This window comes from Cupressus sempervirens, chromosome 7, assembly GCF_028749045.1.
Source record: "Cupressus sempervirens isolate cs-2001-9-10 chromosome 7, ASM2874904v1, whole genome shotgun sequence".
Lineage (NCBI taxonomy): Eukaryota > Viridiplantae > Streptophyta > Pinopsida > Cupressales > Cupressaceae > Cupressus > Cupressus sempervirens.
Genome location: NC_143124.1, coordinates 583,657,647 through 583,676,036, shown reverse-complemented (window position 1 = coordinate 583,676,036; position 18,390 = coordinate 583,657,647).

Here is an 18,390-nt window from a genome sequence, read left to right as displayed (position 1 = left end):
CATTTTCTTGTGACTAGATTATAGATCATTGAATTGATCAACCATTCAATTAGAGCCTACTAAAATTTTATAGCAAGTCTTTTTGAGGTTACAGATCCCCAAATAACTCAATCCTTCACTCTAAATTTGCTCAAATCTCATAACAAGTCATTCTAGACTTGCAAATCATTGAATCAGTGACACTCTACACTCATAACCAACTAGAATCTCATAATAGACCATTCTAAGGTTAGAAAGAAAACATGATCTTAAACTCTATCATTTTTGTATAGATTTGTACATTAGAGACTTGTACTTTTGAATCAAAAGCTTGGTTCTTAAATATGGCAATTGGATTTGGGCACATTTCACCCCGCCAACAACATATTTGAAACAATGGAAAATCCAAATAGTGGAATGAAAAATTATGGTCTCTACATCAAGACCCTTTTTCTGTGAATCCTTTATATCTGCTGAACTCGTCAACAGTTCAATCAAAGCTGCTCAAAATTTCATATTAAGTCATTCTAAGGTATTAGATCACTCAGTTTGTCAACCCATCGCTCAGAATGAGCTGTAATCTAATAAAGAGTCATTCTAAATATATATATCATTGAATCAGTCAACTCTTCACTCCAAAAAAATTGAAATATTAATACAAACCATTATGAGGTTATGTATCCAAATTGGTCAAACTTTGACTATGAATCAACTACAATCTCATAACAAGTCATGCTAGAGTTACAAATCACTGAATCAGTCAACTTTACATCCATAACCAATTAAAATCTCATAATAGCCCATTCTAAGGTTAGAAAGAAAACACAATCTTAAATTGTGCCATTTTTGTATAAACTTGTACCCTAAGACTCATAAATTTAATAACAAGTCAATCTAACATTATAGATCATGGAATCAATCAACCCTTTGCTTAGAATGAGCTACAATTTCATAACAAGCCATTCAGATGTTACATATGATAAAATCAGTCAACCCTTCAGTCTAAATCAACTAAAATATTATTGAAAGCCTTTTTAAGCTTACAAGTATCTAGATCAATCAAAATTTGACTATGAATTAGCTATGTTCTCATCACAAGTCATTTTGAAGTTGCAGATTACCAAACTAGTCAAGTGTTCAATAGCTATGCTTAACTAATCAACCATTCAATTAGAGCTACTAAAAATTTCACAGCAAGTAATTTTGAGGTTGTAGATCTCTGAATTAACAAACTCTACACTCATAACAAACTAGAATCACATAATAGGACAAACTCATAATTCTTGAATTAGAAAGTGGTTCTTAAATTTGACCTTCAATTTTGGGCACATTTTGCCCCCCAACAACATATCAAAAACTTAGAAAATCCAACAATGGACTCAAAAGTTATGTTTTTACACCGAGACCCATTTTTTGCGACTCCATTATAGATCATTGAAGTGATCAATCGTTGAATCAAATTTTGACTATGAATTGACTATAATCTCATGACAAGTCTTTTTGAAGCTGATATCATCGAATTGTTCAAGTGTTCAATCAAAATTAGGTACAATCTCATAACAAACCATTCTAAGGTTACCAAACTGTGCCCATACTCCATTATAATGAGCAACATTAAAGTTGAGATAACTAGGTTATTTTTGTATTAGTAGTCTCGCAAATAGAATATATTAGATATATGAGAAAAAAAGCCGCCATGGTGAAATTGGTAGACATGCTATTCTTAGGTAGCAGTACTAGAGCATCTCAGTTTATTTACCAAACAACTAGACCCTTCACTCACAATTTGCTCGAATCTCATAACAAGTCATTCTAGAGTTACAAATCACTGAATCAATCAACTCTACAATCATAACCAATTAAAATCTCATAAAAGGATGTTAAACTCTTCCATTTTTGTATAGACTTGTACATAGAGACTCATAGCTATTGAATTCAAACTCGGCTCTTAAAAATGATCATCAGATTGGGCACATTTAACCACCCAACAACATATCCAAAATTTTGAAAAATTCAATGGTGGAATAAAAAATTATGGTATCAAATTAGTCAACCCTTCACTCAAAATGAGTTACAATCTCATAAAAAGCATTTATGAGATTACATATCATCGAACTGATGAACCCTTCTCTCTAAATCAACTAAAATATTATTAGAAGTCATTCTAAGGTTACAAGTATCCAAATAGGTTAAACTTTGACTATGGATCAGCTACAATCCTATCACAAGCTATTTTGAAGCTATAGATCATCACTAAATGGGTCAAGTGTTCAACTAGAATTAGGTATAATCTCATAACAAACCATTCTAAAGTTACAAATCATTGAACAACTCAACCCTTCACTCACAATTTGCTCAATTTTCATAACAAGTCATTCTAGAGTTACAAATCATGAAAGCAGTCAAGTCTACATTCAAAACCAACTAGAATCTCATAACATGCCATTTGAAGATTACAAAGAAAACACAATCTTAAACTCTATCATTTTTGTATAGACTTGTACATGGAGACTCATAATTTTTGAATCAAAACTTGGTTCTTAAATCTGACTATCGAGCTTGTGCACATTTCACCCCTTATCAACAACATCTTTGGAACTTAGGAAAATCTAATGGTAGAATCAAAAGTTATGGTCTCTACACCAAGACTAATTTTTTTGTAACTCCATTATAGATTGGTGAACTGATCAACATTCAATTAGAGATGACCAAACTTTCATATCAAGTCTTTTTGAGGTTGCACGTTGTTGAATTAGTCAACCCTTTGCTTACAATGAACTACATTCTCATAACAAGCCATTCTAAGGGTACATATCCTCGAATTGGTCAACCATTCACTTTGAATTCACATAAATGTTGTTCCAAGAAATTATGAGGTTAGAAGTATACAAATTGGTCAAAATTTGACTATAAATTGGCTACAATCACATTACGAGTCATTTTGAAGTTGAAGATCATTGAACTAGTCAAGTTCTCAATTAGAATTAGGTACAATCTTAGAATAATAATTCTAAGGTTATAGATAACCCTTCACTCACAATTTAATTAAATTGCTGAGAGTCAGCTACGATCTCATAACAAGTCTTTTTTAGATTACATATCATCAAGTCGATTGACACTTCACTTTGAATCAATTAAAATGTTATTACAAGCCATAATGTGGTTAGAAGTAATTAAATTGGTTAAACTTTGACTATGAATTAGCTACAATCTCACTGCAAGTCATTTTAAAGCTACACAATCAAAATTAGTTAAGATCTCATAATAAACCATTCAAAGGTTACATATCCCCTAGCCAATCAACTCTACACTCATAACCAAGTAGAATCTCATAAAAGAATATTCTAATGTTAGAAAGAAAACAAGATCTTAACAGCCTATTCTAGAGTTACAAATAACCAAATCAGTCAACTCTACACTCATAACCAACTAGAATCTTATAATAGGATCTTAAATTCTTCCATTTTTTATAGACACTTGTACATAGAGATTCATAACTTGGTTCTTAAAAATTACTATTGGATTTGGTCACATTTTGCCACCCAACAACATATCCAAAAGTTAGGAAAATCTAACAGTGGAATCAAAAGTTATGGTCTCTAAACTGAGACCCTTTTTTTTGTAACTCTGTTATAAATTGCTAAACTAATTCAATCAAAGGCTACCAAAATTTCATAGCATGTCGTTCTAAGGTTGCAAATCATTGAATCGGTCAACCCTTCAGTTAGAATGAGATACAATCTAATAATAAACCATTATGAGGATGCATATCATCAAATCAATGAATCCTTTACACTGAATCATTTAAAATGTTAATACTAGCCATTCTTATGTTAGAAGTATCCAAATTGGTCAAGCTTTGACTATGAATAAGTTATAATCTCATCATATGTCATTTTAAAGCTTTAGATCAGCAAACCAGTCAAGCATTTAATTAGAATTAGGTATGATCTCATAACAAACCATTCTAAGGTTATAGATCACTGAACAACTCAACCCTTCACTCAAAGTTTGTACAAATTTCATAGAAAGACATTTTAGAGTTATAAATCACCAAATTAGACAATTCTACATTGACAACAAACTAGAATATCATAAAAGACCATTCTAAAGTTATAAACAAAACACAATCTAAAACTCTTTCATTTTTTTGAAACTTAGAAAAATCCAACAGTGACATAAAAAATTGAGAATAATTTTTTTGTGACTCCATTATATATTGCTGAAATGATCAATTGTTGAAATAGAGTCAACCAAAATTACATATCAAGTCATTCTAAGGTTGTAGATCACCAAATTGGTCAACCCTTCACTAAGAGTGAGCTACAATCTAATAACAAGTCTTTCTAAGGTTACATATCATCGAGTCAGTCAACACTTCACTCTGAATCAACTAAAATGTAATTGCAAACCATTATGAGGTTAGAAGTAAATCAATCAATCAAACTTTGATAATAAATTAGCTACAATCTCAGCCCAAGTCACTTTAAAGCTACAAATCACTGAACTAGTCAAGTGTTCAATCAGACGTAGTTACGATATCATAACAAACCATTTTGAAGTTAGAAATCATTGAACAACTCAATTCTTCACTCTCAATTTATTTGAATCTCATAACAAATCATTCTAGAGTTACAAATCATTGATTCAGTCAACTCAACACTCATATATCCAACTAGAATCTCATAATAGGCCATTCTAAGGTTAGAAAGAAAATACGATCTTGAACTATGTCATTTTTGTATAGAATTTTACATGGAGACTCATAACTTTTTAATTAGAACTTGGTTCTTAAATCTGACCATCAAATTTGGGTACATTTCACCCCCAACAACATATCCAAAACTTAGGAAAATTGACTAGTGGAATCAAATATTATGGTTTCTACTACAAGACTTATTTTACTGTGACTCCATTATAGATCATTGAACTTATCAACCATTCAATCAAAGTCAACCAAAATTTCATAGCAAGTCATTTTGAGTTTATAAATCACTAAATCAGTCAATCATTTGCTCAAAATGGGTTACAATCTCATAAAAAGCCATTTTGAGGTTACATATCATTGAATCCATCAACTCTTGACTCCTAATTCACTAAATTTTTATGACAAGCTATTATGAGGATAGAAGTATGTAAATCAGGAAAATTTTGATTATGAATTGGCTACAATCTCATCAAAATTCAATTTGAAGTTGCAAATCATTGAACCGATCAAGTTACAGATCATCGAGCAATTCAAACTTTAACTAAATAACAAGGCATTTTAGAGTTGCAAATCACCAAATCAGTCAGTTCTACTCTCGTAACCAACTAAACCTCATAACAAGACATTCTAAAGCTAGAAAGAAATCACAATCTTAAACTTTGGCATTTTTATATAAACTTGTACTCGGAGACTCAAAAGATTTGAATCATAGCTTGGCTCTAAAATTTGACCGTCAAATTTGGGCACATTCCACTCCCCAACAACATATCTTAAACATAGAAAAATCTAATGGTGGAATGAAAAATTATGGTCTCTACACCAAGACCCTTATTTTTGTCACTCCATTATTGATTGCTAAACTAATCAACCTTTCAATCAAAGCCAACCAAAATTTCATAGCAAGTCATTCTAAGGTTAAAGATCACCAAATCATTCAATGTTACATGTCATTCTCATGTAACGCTCTCATGACAAGTCATTCTAATGGTACATGTCATTCTTAGGTTGTAGATCACCAAATTAGTTAACCTTTGCTTGGAATGAGCTATAATCTCATAATAAGTATGAGGTTACATATCATTGACTTGGTCAACCCTTCACTCATAATTGATTAAAATATTAATAAAAGCTATTATGAGGTTAGAAGTATCCAAATTGGTCAAATTTGATTATGAAAATTAACTACAATCTCATGACAAGTCATTTTGAAGCTATAGATCATCAACCTAATCAAACATTCAATTGGAATTCAGTATGATATCATAACAAACCATTGTGAGGTTGTTATAAATCACCAAATAACTCAACCCTTCACTGACAATTTTCTCAAATCTTATAACAAGTTGTTTTAGAGTTACAAATAACTAAATCAGTCAACTCTACACAATCTCACAATATACCATTCTAAGGTTGGAAACAAAACACAATCTTAAGCTCTGTCATTTTTTTATAGATTTAGTGTACACAAAGACTCATAACTTTTGAGTCAAAGCTTGATTCTCAAACTTGACAGTTGGACTTTGGCACATTTTGCCTTGAACAACATATCTGCAACATTGAAAAATCCAACGGTGGAATCAAAAGTTAATTTTCTTTACACCGAGACTCATTTTCCTATGAGACTCTATTATAGATCATTGAACTGATCAACCATTCAATTAGAATTGACCAAAATTTTATAGCAAGTTGTTCTGAAGATGCAGATCACCAAATTTGTCAACCCTTTGCTCCAAAAGATACAATCTCATCATAATATATTCTGAGGTTACATATCATCAAATTGGTCAACCCTTCACTTTTAATGCGCATAAATGTTATTACAAACCATTATGAGATTAGAAGTATCTAAATTGGTCAAACTTTGACTATGAATTAGCTACAATCTTAGTTTAAGTCAATGTGAAGCTGCAAATCATTGATCTAGTCAAGCATTTAATAAAAAATAGGTATGATCTCATAACAAACCATTTTAAGGTTATAGATCACTGAACAACTCAACCCTCCACTTGCAATTCACTCAAATCTTGTAATTTGTTCTAGAGTAATAAATTACTAAATCAATCAATTATACACTCATAAAACCACTAAAATCTCATAACTAGTGGCCATTCTAAGGTTAGAAAGTACACACAATCTTAAACTCTATCATTTTTATATAGTTAAACCCCCAACAACATATCTAAAGACTTAGAAAAATCCAACTATGGAATGAAAAATTATAGTCTCTACGCTGAGACCCATTTTTTTGTGACTCCATTATAGATCTCTGGGCTGATCAAACATTCAATTAAAGCCAACCAAAATTTCATAGCAAGTCATTCTAAGGTTGCAAATCACAAAATCATTTAACCCTTCACCAAATCTCATAACAATCTATTCTGAGGTTAGAAAGAAAACACAATTGTAAACTCTATCATTTTTGTATAAACTTACTTATACATGAAGACTCATAACTTTTGAATTAGAATGTGGCTCTTAAATCTGACCGTCAAAGTTGGGCACATTTCAATCCCCAACATCTTATTCAAAACTTAGGAAAATCCACGATGGTCTCTACAAGTTATGATATCTACACTGAAACCAAATTTTTCTATGACTCCATTATAGATCACTAAACTAATCAACTATTAAATCAGAGCTGACCAAAATTTCATTGCATGTAATTCTAACATTGCAAATCACCGAATCATTCAACCCTTTGCTCAGAATGAGCTACAATATCATAACATCCTATTTCTCCCTGGGCTTGGTATGAAAGGATTAACAAACGCCTTTTAAGTCTTGGATTCACCAAGAACATGGCTGATCCAAATTTCTACTTCAAGGTAACTAAAGGTGATATGTTAATTCTAATTCTTTATGTTGATGATCTTTTTATTATAGGGGAGGAACATATCACTAATCAATGTAAGAAAGATTTGGCTTTTGAATTCAAAATGAAGGATTTAGGAATTCTTCATTACTTTCTTGGTTTGGAAGTAAGTTAGAAGTTTAGTAATAATATCTTTCTACATCAAAAGAAGTATACTATTGACATTTTGAAAAGATTTAGAATGTGGGACTGTCAACCTATGTCTACACCTATGGAAACCAACTTTCACAAGCTAAAATAAGTAAGTGTTGAATCCAAAATATTTGATCCCACCTTATACAGACAGATAATTGGATCCTTGGTGTTGTAAATACATGACCTGATATCTGTTATACAATGAATGCATTAAGTTGATTCATGTGTGAACCTCATGAGATTCATCTTATTCATTTGAAGCATATAATGAGGTATCTTCAAGGTACTATTAGATATGTACTTCTAAATATAAGAATACTAATTTGGAGTTACATGGATGTACTAATTCCAATTGGGCCAAAAGTGTAAACGACTAGAAAAGTACATCAAAATGTTGCTTTAGTTTAGGATCAGCCATGATTTCTTGGATTTGTAGTAAAGAAATCTTTTGTTGCTCAAAGTTCCATTGAAGCAGAGTATATTGCAACAACTATTGGCGCTAGAGAAGCAATGTGGTTTTTCAAATGTTGCTTTCTAACTTATTTGGTGAACCTATGAAACCTTTGTTCACTGTAATAACTAAAGTTGTATCAAGTTATCTATGAATCTAGTATTTCATTATAGATCCAAGCATATAGAAATTGCTTACCACTATGTAAGAGAAATGGTGGAAAGAAGAGCTATTCAATTAGAATATATTAATATAGGTGATCAAACAACTAACATTCTCACTAAGGCTCTCCCTAAAGTGAAAGTTGATCATTTCATAAAGAAACTTGCCTTGATTGAAATGTAAGTTTATGAGATTGAGTGTCAACTTTATAAATTTTTATTATTTAAATAAAGATGTTTAAAGTGTAAACTCTTTTGTCATATGTGCAACTCTATGACTCATGGGCCTACCCTATATCTTCATTATTTAAGGTGATAATATGTTATAAAGAAATATTGATTCTCATAAGATAAGGTGATGAGTTTATTGTTATTAGATCACTATCATGACGAATATCAATCATCACATGACTTGATATTCAAGGAAAAATCATGATAATTAAAGAGCATGTTGATGGATATCATGTGACTTGATATCTATTGAAGATTAATATTTTCAAATTCATAGTGGATATTATGTGACTTAATATCTATGGATGCACCATGATCTTTTATGATGAATATCATGTGACTTGATATCTGATACACACCATAATTAGAAAGAATATCATGAGACTTCATTTTCTTATATATATCTTGAGCATATTTCTTCTTATAATGAGAAAAAATCATATGCACTTTGTCTTCCCTACCTAAGAGGGAGTGTTGAAATAAATAGCTTTAGTTAAGACAATTGCATTGATCATATGATAAATATATACTCATGTATATACATGTTGATATGTTGAATACAATTATGTATATATACATGAATATAATCTACATTTACTTATGGTGATTGCAGCATTTAGAACCAATGATGCACATATCACGATTGAGTAATATCTAAGAAATAATCTTAGTAATAATCATATTTATACTGATTATTAAAAAATTGTAATGGACTTAATTAAAGTCTTGAAGTCACTAGTTTTTGTTATGACTAATCACATCAAATGTGACCATTCCACCGATCGGGTGCATTAGTGAATGGTCATGTCTCCATTTGGAGACATGCCTATTCACCCATGTACCTGTCTAGACTTGTATACATAGTGTATACCACCTAATATTGCAACATAATTGATTAATGTATGCAGATCGAAGGCAGTCTAGAGAACATAATTTTTTATACCACTTTTGGTCTTTCCTAAGTTTCAAAAATAGTTGGGGGGAAAAATGTACTTGAATTTTACCACCATATTTAAGACCAAGTTCTAATTCAAAAGTTACGAGTCTCCATCTACAAGTCTATACAAAAATGGTAGAGTTTAAGATCATGTTTTCTTTCTAACCTTAGAATTCACCTATTATGAGATTCTATTTGGTTATGAGTGTAGAGTTTGTTGATTCACTGATTTGTAACTCTAGAATGACTTTTTATGAGATTTGAGTGAATTGTGAGTAAAGGATTTATTTGGTCGATGTTCTTCAACTTCAGAATAGTTTTTAATGAGATCATACCAAATTTTGATTAAACACTTGACTGGTTTGATATTTTGTAGCTATTTCATGTCAAAGTTTGACCAATTTGGATACTTCTAAACTTAGAATGGCTTGTGATCACATTTTGATTGATTCAAAGTGAAGGGTTGATCAATTCGATGATATGTAATCTGAAAATGGGTTGTTATGAGATTGTAGCTCATTTTGGGTGAAGAGTTGACCAATTTAGTGATCTACAACTTTAGAATGGCTTGCTATGAAATTTTAAGAATCAAGTTCTAATTCTAAAGTTATGAGTCTCTATGTACAAGTCTATACAAAAATGACAGAGTTTAATATCAAATTTTTGTTCTAACCTTAGAATAGTCTATTATGAGATTCTAGTTGGTTATGAGTGTAGAGTTGATCAATTCGGTGATTTAAAACTCTAGAATGACTTGTTATGAGATTTGACCAAATTGTGACTAGTTGGGTTGAGTTGTTTAGTGATCTGTAATTGTATAATGGTTTATTATGAAGTCGTACCCAATTCTAATTGAATACTTCACTGGTTTGGTGATCTACAACTTGAAAATGACCTGAGATGAGATCGTAGCTAATTCATAATAAAATTTTGACTGATTTGGATACTTCTAACTTTAGAATGACTTGTAATAATATTTTTGTGCATTCAGAATGAAGGGTTGACTGATTTGATGATATGTAACTTCAAAATGACTTATAATGAGATTGTAGCTCATTCTGAGCAAGGATTGACTGATTTAGTGATTCGAAACCTTAGACTGACTTGCTATAATATTTTGGTTGGCTATTATTAAGTGTTCATCAATTCAGTGTTCTATAATGGAGTCATAGAAAAATGGTCTTGGTGTAGAGTCTGATTAAATGTTCATCAGTTTAGTGTTCTATAATCTTTTGATTCTACCATTGGATTTTCCTAAGTTTTGGATATGTTGTTGGGGGGCAAAATCTACCCAAATTTGATGATCAAATTTAAGAACCAAGTTTTGATTGGAAAGTTATGAGTCTCCTAGTACAATTTTGTACAAAAATGATAAAGTTTAAGATTGTGTTTTCTTTCTAATCTTAGAATGGCCTATTATGAGATTCTAGTTTGTTGTGAGTGTACAATTGACTAATTTGGTGATTTTTAACTCTAAAATGACTTGTAAGATTTGAGCAAATTGTGAGTGAAGCCATTCTAAGGTTTGAAAGAAAATATGATCTTAAACTCTGTCATTTTTGTATATAGTACATGAAGATTTATAACTTTTAAAACAAACATGGTTCTTAAATCTAATCATCAAACTCGAAAACATTTTGCCCCCCAACAACATATCCAAAACTAAGAAAATCTAATGCTGGAATTAAAAGTTATGATCTCTACACTGAGACTCATGTTTTTGAGTCAATTATATTTTGTTGAACTGATCAAATATTCAATCAGAGTTGACCAAACTTTCATAGTAATTTATTCTAACTTTGCAGATCACCAAATTGGTCAACTATTTATTTAGGATGAGTTATGATTTTATAACAAATCATTCTAACAATATGAAACACCAAACAACTCAACCCTTCATTCAAAATTCACTCAAATCTCACATCAAATCATTCTAAAGTTACTAATCACTAAATCAGTCAACCCTACACTCATAACCAACTAAAATTCTAAGGTTAGAAAGAAAACATGATCTAAAATTCTTTCATTTTTTATAGACTTCTACATAGAGACCCATAAATTTTGAATCAAAACTTGATTCTTAAATGTGATTGTCAAATTGGGGTACATTTTGCCCACCAACAACATATCTAAAACATAGGAAAATCAAATGTTGGACTCAAAAGTTATTGTCTCTACATAAGACCCATTTTTCTATGACTCCATAGATAACTGAACTGATCAACTATTCACTCTGAGGTGACAAAAATTTCATATCAAGTCATTCTGAGATTGCAGATCTCATATTAAATTATTCTGAGGTTATATCATTGAATCGGTCAACCATTCACTCTGAATCAACTAAAATGTTATTATAAGCCATTTTGAGGTTAGAAGTATCCACATTGATTGTGTGACTATGAATCAGCTACAATCTTGTCACAAGTCATTTTGAATCTATTGATCATCGAAAAAAGAAACCATTTTGATGTTACAGATCATCGAACAACTCAACCCTTCAGTCACAATTTGCTCAAATCTCATAACAAGTCATTCTAGAGTTACAAATCACTAAATAAGTCAACTCTACACTCATAACCATCTAATATCTCATAATAGGCCATTCTAAGGTTAGAAAGAAAAAATGATCTTAAACTCTACTATTTTTTTATAAACTTGTACACAGAGACTCATAACTTTTGAATCAAAACTTGGTTCTTAATGAATCAAAACATGGTACAATCTTATAACAAACTATTTTAAGGTTACAAATGAACAAATAAATCAAACTTTCGCTCACAATTCATTGAACTCTCATAACATGTCATTTTAGACTTACAAACCATTGAATCTATCAACTCTAGACTCATAACCAACTAGAATCTCATAACATGCCATTCTAAAGTTAGAATGAAAACACGATCTTAAACTTTGCCTTTTTTGTAAAGACTTGTACACTAAGACTCATAAATTTTGAATTAGAACTTGGTTTTTAAATCTGATCATCGGATTCAGGAACATTTTGCCCCCCAACAACATATCCAAAACTTATGAAAATCAAATGGTGGAATCAAAATTATGCTCTCATACTAAGACACCATTATAGATCATTAAACTGATCAACTGTTAAATTAGAGATGAACAAAATTTTATAGCGAGTCATTTTGAGGTTACAGATCACTTAATCAATAAGCACTTCACGAAGAATGAGCTACAATCTCATAACGAGCAATTCTGATGTTAGATATTATCAAATTGGTCAACCCTTTACTTTGAGACAATTAAGTTATTACAAGACATTTTGAGGTTAGAAGTATCCAAATCGATCAAACTTTGATTATAAATCAAATACAATATAATCACAGGTCATTTTGAAGCTGCAGTGCATTAGTGAACTAGTTAAGCATTAAATCAAAATTAGGTACAATCTCATAAAAAATCATTACGAGGTTATAAATCATTGAACAATTCAACCCTATAGTACACAAAAACTCATAACTTTTGAATTAGAATCTTGATTCTTAAATTTAACTATCGAATTTGGGTACATTTTGCCCCCCAACAACATATTTGAAACTTAGGAAAATTGACCAAATGAATCAAATGTTATGGTCTCTACTCAGGAACTCATTTTTTGGTGACTTCATTCTAGATTGTTGAACTGATCAACTATTCAATCAAAGCTGACTAAAAGTTATAGCAAGTCATTCTGTGGTTGTAGATCATTAAATTGGTCAACACCTCAAAATGAGCTACAATTTAATAACAAGCCATTCTGAGGTTACATATCATTGAATCTATCAACCCTTCACTCCTAATGAACTAATTTTTTTTTACAAGCCATTATGAGGTTAGAAGTATCCAAATCAGTCAAATTTTAACTATGAATTAGCTACAATCTAATTACAATTCATTTTAAAGCTGAAATCACCGAACCATTCAAGCATTCAATCAAAATTAGGTACAGTCTCATAAAAACTAGTCAAAAGTTATAGATCACCTAACCAATCAACTTTACACTCATAACCAACTAGAATCTCATAATAGGCTATCCTACGGATAGAAAGAAAATATGATTTTAAACTCTACCATTTTTTTTATAGAACCTTGTTCTTTTGAATTAAAATATTGTTTGTAAATTTGACCATCTGATGTTAGCACATTTTGCCTCCAAACAACATATCCAAAACTTAGGAAAACCCAATGGTGCAATTAAAAGTTATGGTTTCTACACCAAGAACCATTTTTCTTTGACTCCATTATAAATTGTTGAACTCATAACAAGCCATTCTAAGGTTACATATCATTGAATTGGTCAACCCTTCACTACTAATTAACTAAAATGTTATTACAAGCCAATTTAAGCTTAGAAGTATCCAAATTAGTCAAACTTTGACTATGAATCAGCCACAATATCATCACAATTTGTTTTGAAGTTGTAGATCATTGAACTGTTCAATCAGAATTTGATATGATATCATAACAAACCATTATGAGTTTACAGATCACCAAACCACTCAACTCTACACTTGTAACCAACTAGAATCTTGTAACAAGCCATTCTAAGGTTAGAAAGAAAACACGATCATTTTGAAGTTGTAGAGAACTAGTCAAACATTTAATTAAAATTAGGTATGATATCATAACAAACTATTCTAAGGTCAATTGTCGATCCAAATACACAAAAATATTATTAGAAAGCATTCTGAGGTTAGAATTAACCAAATCAGTCAAACTTTTACTCTGAATCAATAATCTCATCACAAGTTATTTTGAAGTTGCAAATCAATGAATCGACTAAGTGTTTAATCTAAATTGGGTATTATCCCATAATAATAAATTCTAAGGTTACAGCCCACCAAATAACTCAACCCTTCACTCATAATTTTTTTAAATCCCATAAAAAATCATTCTAGAGTTAAAAATCGTTGAATCAGTCAACTCTACACTGATAACCAACTAGAATCTAATAAAAGGCCATTCTGAGATTAGAAAGAAATCACTATCATAAACTTTGTCATTTTTGTATAGACTTGTATAGGGAAACTCTCAAATTTTGAATCAAAACATGGTTCTTAAATCTGACTATCAGATTTGGGTAGATTTCCCCCCAACAACATATCTAAAACTTAGGAAAATCAAATGGTGGAATCAAAAGTTATGTTTTGTTATGAGATCATACCTAATTCTAATTGAACACTAGACCAGTTTAGTGATATGTAGCTTTAAAATGACTTGTGAATAGATTGTAGCCAATTCATAATGAAATTTTAATCAATTTGGATACTTATAACCTCAGATTGGCTCGTAATAACATTTTAGTTTATTCAAAGTGAAGGGTTAACTGATTTGATGATAAGTAACTTAGAAATTATGAGATTCTAACTCATTCTGAGTGAAGGTTGATTAATTCGATGATTTGCAACCTTAGAATGAATTATTATGAAATTGTGGTCAACTTTGATTCAATGAGATCAGTTCAGTGATCTATAATTGAGTTAATAAAAAATGGGTCTCCATTTAGAGACCATAACTTTTGAATCAGTCAACTCTACATTCATAATGAACTACAATCTCATAATAGACCATTGCTAAGGTTAGAAAGAAAATATGATCTCAAACTCTATCATTTTGTATAGGCTTGTAGATAAAGACTCAATAGTTTTGATTCAGAACTTGATTCTTAAATTTGACCATTGGACTTGGGCATATTTATCCCTGACAACATATCTCTAACATAGAAAAATCCAACATTGGAATCAAAAGTGATGGTATGTACACCAAAACCTATTTTTTTATTACTTTATAATAGATTAGTGAACTATTTGTTTGTTTAATCAAACACAACCAAAATTTCATAGCAAGTTATTTTGAGATTTTTGATCATCAAATTGGTCAATCCTTCACTCAAAATTAGCTACAATCTAATAACAAGTCATTTTGTGGTTACATATAATTGAATCGATCAAGGTTTCACTTTGAATCAACTTAAATGTTATTTATAAGTCATTTTGAGGTTAGAAGTTTCCAAATTGGTCAAAATTTGATTATGAATCATCTACAATACTTGGCACATGAAGGAGTGCTATAGTAACTAGGCACCAACAAAAAGCTATAGTAACTCAGCAAATGAAGGAGTGCTACAGTAACTCGGCACCAACTAAGTGTTGCAGTAACTCGACATCAATTGAGTGCTACAGTAAGTTGGCACCAACTAACTGCTATAGTAACTCGGCACCAACTAAAAAATGAATAGGATAACAAAGAAAGCCAGGCTGCTCCTGCATCAGACAACTTGGGTTGAAAGAAATGATTCTTCTGAATCATTGAGATGTCCTAACCTGAGTTGAATCAAACTCAAATTGAGAATTGAGCCCTATAAATGCTTTTTCAAACACATGTATCTGGCTGTACCTTTTAGGCCCCTAAGGTGTTTAATGTTTCTAACACCTTTCATTTAGTGCATCTACCTATTCCATGATGATAAACTATCATTTCGAGTCATTTTGTGAAGTCTCATTTTGAGCAAATTTCAAATCTGCATTTTTCACTAGTGTGTCAAATAGCGATAGGAGGCCTTGTTTGCATCTGAATATCTCATACCCAAAAACAATTTATGATTTTCCACTTTGAGAAAGTCTACTGTCCATGCCTAAGAACCTATGTTTCAATTTTTGAGTCATTTTGAGTTCGTTTGACTAGGTTTTGAATCCCCCAAAGTTTGTCATTTACTGTTTTGGGCATTTGTGTAAGTTTTTCATAATTCTAGGAAGCCCTGTTTGACATGCTATAACTTTGACCTGGTTGACCTGAATGCTAAAATTTCTTTTGCACCACATTTTAGACGTCAAATACTTGTTATGTTTTAAGTTTCAGCCCATGAAAAATCTATTTGATTAGTTTTCAATTGCAATTCCAAATGCAATTTCTATCTTTTTAATGGTGTCAAGAAATGCAGATGTGTTAGAACCACTGTTCATGATGTTATATCTTGAAATTTGTGAAATGCAGATGTGTTAGAACCACTGTTCATGACGTTAGACGAATCCATTTGCACACTTTCCTAAGTCAATTCCATTTGCAAAAATTATTTTCCTGCCATTGTTTCAATCTACAAAATTTGAGTAGCCCACTTTGACTGATCGCCAAATGCACCCTGTTATTTTTCATGAGCCCAAATCATAGATTCATATTGTCCTCATGACAGAGAACCAATGCCCCAGTTTTTGTTCTCCCGAGTGTTAGTTTACCTAGTTTTTGAAGCTGATTGTTAACCCAATTTAGTGTTTTCTGACATGTTTTCTTGCAGGCAGTTATGAGAGGTCAACTTTGACAGTGGATGTCTTTTGACACCAAATTCTTCATGAGATGAGATTTGACATAGTACAAGTATGCAGAGCAAAGAATTAGTGTGCAAATTTTTAGAGCTTTGTCAGGTGTTTGGGTCAGTTTTTAAGGCCAGTCAATGGACCTCCTAACATTAAATTGATAGTTTGTAGATAAAATGAGTTTTATTTGATTATTCAATGATCAAATTTGTTTCAAATCAATATGATGGGTTCGATGGATCAGTTTGAAGATTCAGTTGTTCAGAAACAAAACAAAAATTAGCTGGACCCACTTGGGCCCCACTAATCTACATTAGATTGACAGGAACACTGAGGGTTTTTTATAATGTTCTAAGGGGAAGTGTATAATGATAGGATTGGTATAGATGGTTGAGAAAAGGCATATTATTTAGAAAACCAATACATGGCCCAAATGTAATCATTGAATTATATGATCTCTTGTTAGGAGGAGATATTTTATCATGTGTGTGCATATCAAATAAATGCATACTTGAGCCAAGTGCCCATAAATCCAAGGATCAAATGAGATGGTTTTGACTTTGATAACAATGAAGACCAAAATAACAAATTAGAAGTCTTGCAAATTTTCAAGGCACAGAGCATGGGACTCCTTTACCACAATGGTATTGTGACTCACCTTCTCATCTCACGTGCCTATTTGCAAATTCTTTAATGAAAAACCCTTTGTGCCTTATTGCTCTTCCTGTAAGCCACTGAGTATTCAAAGTAGATCACAAGGTGCATAAAACTTGTTAAAGAAAACTATTCAAGATTATTTTTACAAAACAGAGGAGGAGCAGATCCAACCACTAAGAAGCCTGCAGAAGTCCACAAAGAATTGAAGAATTGTTGATTTAGAGCAAGGATTGCATGATGAGATCTCAGAGATAATTTGAATGCTCCCGAATGATTGCAATTAATCACTTATTTGTAGAGGTGCATTGTAGGCATTGACTGCAATTGTATGAGAAATTTGAATAGAAATTGTTGACTATGTTTTTTGCACAAAGGTTTCAAATTGAAATAACTGCCTGAAGATTTTGAGAAGCTACTTGTGTGGAAAGTGTGATCACCACCCAATAAAAGAATATTGCTATTTTTTTGGATGCCAATTAAGAAAACTTTGGAAGCAGCAAGGTATAAAAAAAGGGGAAAACAAAGAGTGACTGCATGCAAGAAAAAGCCCACAGCGAGGACAAGACAACCGCCTTTTTATGTATCCACAATAGTTTAAAGACCACAGCTTGTAAGAACTTGCCATGCCAAGTAAAGAATGCAGACATGAAGCAAATCCACACCCAGCAAGGAACAGGAGAGTCTTCACGTCAAAGACCAGCGAGGATGCCATGAGAAAATCGCAGCGGGCAATGAGGAAGCCATTTCAAATGAGTGAGGATAGCCGCGGTTAAAAAGACAAGTGGTAGGCAAACCATGAATGAAGTCGACATGTCAAAAGAAGACCTGTGTGCACAGAATGGGGCAAAAAACCATGAAGCCATTTTTATCCCACATTGTTCATATAGGGGTCTTCTATGTTTTTTAAATACAAAGGTGCTTAATAAGTCTATTATCTTAAGAAAAGGTGCCT